The sequence below is a fragment of the Trichoplusia ni genome, chromosome 20 (assembly GCF_003590095.1).
Source record: "Trichoplusia ni isolate ovarian cell line Hi5 chromosome 20, tn1, whole genome shotgun sequence".
Lineage (NCBI taxonomy): Eukaryota > Metazoa > Arthropoda > Insecta > Lepidoptera > Noctuidae > Trichoplusia > Trichoplusia ni.
Window position 1 is genome coordinate 6,159,546 of NC_039497.1, and position 6,298 is coordinate 6,165,843.

The following is a 6,298-nucleotide window of genomic DNA, read 5'->3' on the forward strand; positions in this document are numbered from 1 at the left end:
CCCCCGTTCGATCCGCGCGCGGCAGTAACGCTATCAGGACGGAGGCAGTTTATCGAGTTACTCTTGTTTTACGTAACGCTGTTACGAGATGGGAGATATTATTTTACAGCCGTACGTGGTGTTCTCGTATTCCGTACATTTCGTGTCGCTGTGATGAGCACGTGAACCTTATTAACTTCATCGATTCGTAAATGTTGAGCACATACCGCTCGGGCGCGCGGCGCCGCCTGCCGATAGCTTCATCAAACCTAAAGCATGCGCTCGACATGTGTCTTCAACGAAGTCGACCAGTCGCAAAGAAGTTTTACAAAATCTTTCTTTGCGAAACTAAATAAGTAACATAAATATTAGCTATTCCTTAACGCTGCATAAATTTATGAGTTTTCGCCTCATAAATAAAACCGTCGAGTGCCGAACGATCCTATTCAAATACACCAGCAGAAGTAAAAGCAATCTGTTAATATGAGTGAGAACCAACTTCACAAAAATAACTTTTTTCATAGCTTATCGGCGCGAGGCGTGAGGCGGCGCGCGGCGTGAGACGGCGCGGCTCGGTGATGTTCTCCGCCAACTGTCAGCGGCATGCACGCCATTACACGGGTTAATATCTTTATGCTAATACTTGACGCAAGGGCACGAGGGACTCATCGGGGGCGGGGGGCCGGGCCCGGGGGGAGAGGCTACTCAGGCTCTTCGAGACTCTAGATATCCACCAAATATAGAAACAAGAAACTATGTGTGGTCGAGCTCGTACACCATGCTCTTATTAGGAGGGAGCAGACTGGCAACATTAATTAATAAACGGAAGAAAAGTATTGATAATCGAAGCAGGCGGCTTCCTTTTACTTCAATAGCGAGCGGCTGGCCGTGTGCCGGTAACACTGACTGTTGGTTCAGCTCAAGTACTGCTCGTCTATAAACATAATGTGCCTTGACAACATCTTAACTTAGAAATCGGTCGGAACACGATTGCTCGTCGGTAGTGACAAACATCGATATTTTTTCATCCTGATAATAATTTATTTGTAAAACGAGTTTGTGAAGATTGTATAGTGTTTGTACTGTATTGTGTGTACACGATGCAGACTGGGCGCAAGTGTAAGGAGGTCGGTCAATTCCAATTGACCGATGTTTTATACATGTGGACATGTAACAGCTATTTCACTTAAGCTCATTAAGTGTGGACAGACTGACGCAAGTTAAGTTTTCTAATCTTACAATTTCTGTATTCTTTCATAATTGTAGATCCTGCAAGCAACTGTTACTATGTTACACATAGGAACAGTTGGTCATTGATGTAATTCTGAGTGCAATTGTTTGAGTACATTGATCACTAAGTATAGGATTTACAAACTATTGCTATTTCAAAACAACCTCCCGCGTATTATAGTTTATTCATGTTAAACACAGCAGCTCAGTATGTGTACATAGCGGTAACAAAGAGGTGTGTTGTGTGCGGTGCAGGCAAAGCGGCGCGGCGCCTGTGATTAGCACAAAGTGTAAGCTAATTAATGTGCCGATCGCAACACAAGCGCCGCCCGCCGCCGCGCCGGTGCCCGCGCCGACGTAATTAAAACTTAGCGCCGGTTCACACGCGCGTCGCCGACACCGCCGCAAATGTGCAGGCCCGGGACGACACGAGGCAACTGCATCCATAACGCTTGCTTGTCTAGCGATTTTACAAAATAAATTAAATTAGGACAAAAGGTCAAGCGGAGAATTGAAAGACGTTTCAAATAGACTCCAGTATTGTTTGACTGTTATCAAGTCTGCCTGCTCACCTGGTTATATAATAGTTACAGTCTTTGATAAAACACGTAGTTCCTCTAAAATAGACGGTACGGCTTAGTCGGACATTTTCTAAAATTACATCATTCAGTTAGCTCAGGTGCATTATGCGTACAGCGCTCTCCGCGTTTAATACAATAACGCGTCTAGGATACTGGTGGGGCTGCCTCGCTTGTGTAGCGCATCAGGGATGTTTGCTGACGCACACGTTGTTTTTATGCGACCATGCGAAAGAGGTGTGCCTCTCTGGTGCGCAGGGTGCGGGCCAGCTCCAATAGTGTCCTGACTATGATTGCTGGACGTCTGGATTGCTCATACGTAACTCATTGTTGAGCCGTCTCGCTTGTGTGACCCGTGTGAGTTATTCGAATCTATAAATTATAAGATAAATTAAATTATGAAACGTTACTAACAATAGTTTTAAGTAATACCTACTAACATTATTGACCCGGTCCTTTTTAAAGGCGTGCACGGGGACACAGGTCCAACGTGCAGAGGCCTTCTTGAGAAATTTAATCAACAATGTGATGGGGCATCTACTAGGGATCATTCACCTCCGCTCTATGGGAGAACGGACATGAAGAATCCGAAGTAGATACAAAACTATTGCAAGAATGTGTGAAAGAAAAATTAGGCTATTATATATATGATAAGTTATGTGGACCAGTTCCTTGGATTATTATTATTCGAGTAAAAAGACGTTCACGGTTTTAATAAATAGTACTTCTTCGTATTGCACGTGTTGGTGAACTTGACCTTGTGTTGTCTTACTTAATATCCTGCGATGATATGGCCGCCGCTGCGTTCTATCGTCACGCTAATCTGATTATAATAATGTTATCATATGCACCATGATTTGTTGCTTCGTTTTGGCGCCTCTCCTCGGAGATCGGCGCCAGTCAGCTGATACTACTTATAAATAAAATGTTATGATTTGCGTAAACGCATGTCTCCTTTATAGGACACATGTTATATCATTCCTTTTTACTTATACAAATCTTCTGTATAGGTTACCGTAGACACTACAATCCATAAAATACGTACCTTATCAAGGGATGCTGTAAATCGTGTGTCGCAAAGAGAACAAGCTGACAGGAGATCCCGAGAATAGAGTGAGTTGTTTTCGTTTTCTTAGTATATAAGTAGCACGACTAGCTCAGTGTGTGTTTTGTGTAATACGTCAGCTCAGCAGTGGTGACGTCACGCGGGCTGGCATCGCGCCCAGCATAGTTCAATGATAATACTCGGGCAAGGTGGGAGACACGTGTACAGTGAAGGTGCTTCACTTTACGACGGATTTCGACTTTGATTGTTTCAGGCAAAACCGTGTCAATGTGGTCCGAGAACTACCATAAACACAGAAATAACTCACGTTTTCTTCAAATTTTGCAGTAGTTTAAAAAAATAACCGGCGACACGTCGCGCGCGACCCTTTGCAAACTGGCCATTGTGTAGCCGCAGCCTGCACTAAACCAAACTCTTACCAGATTTTACAAACTCTACCTAAACCTAACTCTCTAAAGGTAAACCAGTTACAAGTTTAAATGTAGCATACATTTAAACTTGTAACTGGTTTACCTTTTAATTATGTTCCGGTGGCCTATCGGTTCTGTGAATGTGTTTTTCTGTTCGAGGTGCTGGTTCAGTTTCAGCGCAAGGTAAAGGCATCAATATGATTGTGATTTTTTTATGACTGAACGGATAACCGAGTACTTGAGGACACTACGTCAAACCCACTTAACCCACAGAGAGCGACGTGGCGCAGGTTCGATCCCCGCGTCCGATAAACATTTGTGTGATCTACTAATGCTTGTTCTGAGTCTAGGTGGCTTTGTGCATGTGACTCGAATTTTTGTGAAACCCCCCGCGATACAAGGATTAAATTTCTTAATGCAGGAGTCGTTTTTTTTTAACAAAAGGTTTAAGTAAAAATATCGTTCATCGCATGTTTATTCGATTAAAAAAAAGCAGTTTCAATTTAAAAGTTTATACTATTGCCTTTTATTTTCGAATTGAGCTCATTTGCAGGTTTTGTGGTCGTTGGTGGGATAAATGGTAAGACATAGTTACGGTGCTTCAGCAGACTTCAATGAACACGAGACTTGCAAGCGACTTCCATTAAATTATAACACTTACGCAGCACTGGAACCAGATACAGTCAGTGAGATGACCCCGCGGGGGACTGAAGTTCATTCCTAGTCCAAGCTGTTTCGCGAGGAGATTTAATTAATATGTACTAGTAAAAGAAGGACGTGTTGTGTTGCTACCACAAAACTACGCGATTTAGTTGTATGATGCGCTATAGAGTAAATCCCGGCCGCATGTTAAAACGTCGATACATTCACGCGCAGGGGATGTGGAATATATCGGAATTTTAACGGAAAAATTAAAATATCCGAAACAATCAGCGTTTGTAGCGGACGAGAAATTATCGGTATTTTACTGCGGCAAAATCTGACTTACAAAACAGTCATATAAAAATCACATTTCAATTCCGGAGTCTGCGAGCAAACAATATTCGTTTTTACTTTAGCGGCGCGGCTTTATGAGAGCCATTACTGTAAATAGCGGTTGATGTGCCGCGCCCGAGCGGAGCCGAACAGACCCGAGCGGAGCCGAACGCTGCCGAGCAGAGCCGAGCGCGGCCGAGCAGAGCCGAGCGGAGCCGAGAGCCACCGGGGGCGACATGCAGAGCGGTGGACGGTTATTACCAGTCATTATAATAAAACAGTTGCACTTGTTCGTGACAATTTATTCAACGCCAAAAAATACTGAACTCTTCAATAATTTTTTATTGGTGAGAAATCAAGATTTTAATGGACCGTTTTACTTTTATACGAGTTTGTAACAATATGCATACGGCTTTTTGGTTCACCGACCAAAACATTAGACCCAAAGTGCTTTATTTCAGTTGAAAACAAAGCCTGCCCCACGTTATGTAAATGTATAAATATTAAAATGTTTTTGAATAAGTAAACGTCATAACAATCCAATTACGAGCAGTAAATAAACTATGAGCGCAGACCTTTGTAATATTTTCAGTTCCTTTGTTCATACAAATTGTTATTTCGCAGAGTTTGTGTTGGTGATCGCTGAATCAGAGGCAAGCGGAGCCGCGGGGAGGACTATGTGCGGCTCACCGCAGGGGAGTTAATATAGTCATTATTTTATGACTGTTTTGGTTTTCATGTTACGACACAATTATTATTATCTCATCGGAGCATTCACAAGTATTCCATTGAGCTTTTTTTGGAAGAATTTAGCAGTCGTGTTTGTAATATGCATACCTGCAAGTCAGCAGCTCTAGTCCCGCGGTCAGCACTTGGTGTTCGTCGCTCGGCTCGCAGTCAGTGTGCGCTACGGTCATATTTCAGTGCGACAAGGTTACAATACATTTTTGAAGTATAATGGCCGGCGCAGTGGTCTGGCCGCTGCGCTGTAATTTATGCCGGCACTAACATAAATCACGGCCTCATTGGTACATGTTTAATGCAGCTCGCGCTTAACCACTTCGTGCCATGGGTTATAAAGTCTCGCATTTTAGTCATTGCGGAAAAATTAAATATTTTTAAGTACTGAAACAAAGTTGAATAAGCTTATGTTTAAAATAAATGTAATATTTTTTATTCTCCAGTAAAAGTTTAGTATTATTTTGTTGCTCAACGTGTTTTAGATAAAGATTTATACGAGCGATGTTTCGACTGAAACCTAAATTTCTCCCATATAGAGAAATCAAAGCTTTTAATGCCGAACCTTAACGCAAGTTTTAAAAATTTCTCACTGTTTAGTTCAGCGGCAAATATAGCACTTTTACGAGAATACGGATTAGCGCGCGGCGTAGCACCTGCGTAGCACTTGCGTAGCACCTGCGTAGCGTGTACAGATGTAGCCGTCACATCATAACCGCGGTACTGATGTTTAGTTTCTATACGTATTAACATCACATTTTTTATGAATTCATTTCCTAATCTATAACTTGCATGATTCAGTAAGTAGAAATGATTTCTTAATTGCGTAGCCAACATGTTGTTCTTGTTCCGTCGAAGTCATTTCAGTATATCATTGTGTTGGAGGATGTTTATAATTTAGTGTTACTTTGTGCCCTCGGCTGGGAGATGTAGTGCCGCCATTACTTTTGTCGATGTTGTAGAGGCCGACCAAAGGATTATACCATGACGGATGGGACAGCCTCCCGTCAGAAGCTATGCGTAGTTATGAAGCCATAGCATCAGCTTATTCGGCACGACATGCTCTCACATCACTAAAAAAATGTTACTTAGGCATTATGTAAAAGGTTTGGTACACTAATGATTGGTCATGAAAGTTTCAGTAATTGTTTCGTGTTTCATGGAAGATGACTTGTCCCTTGCATTGCTGTCGTTATGTGATATCTCAGCAACCCCCGCTTGCTTAGGTAACACGTTTGCACAAGTTCAATTAGTAACTTGAGTTTTTTTAATGCTCCGTTTATCAAGACCGTTTCGGTTTTCATAAATACGAAAGAATTTAT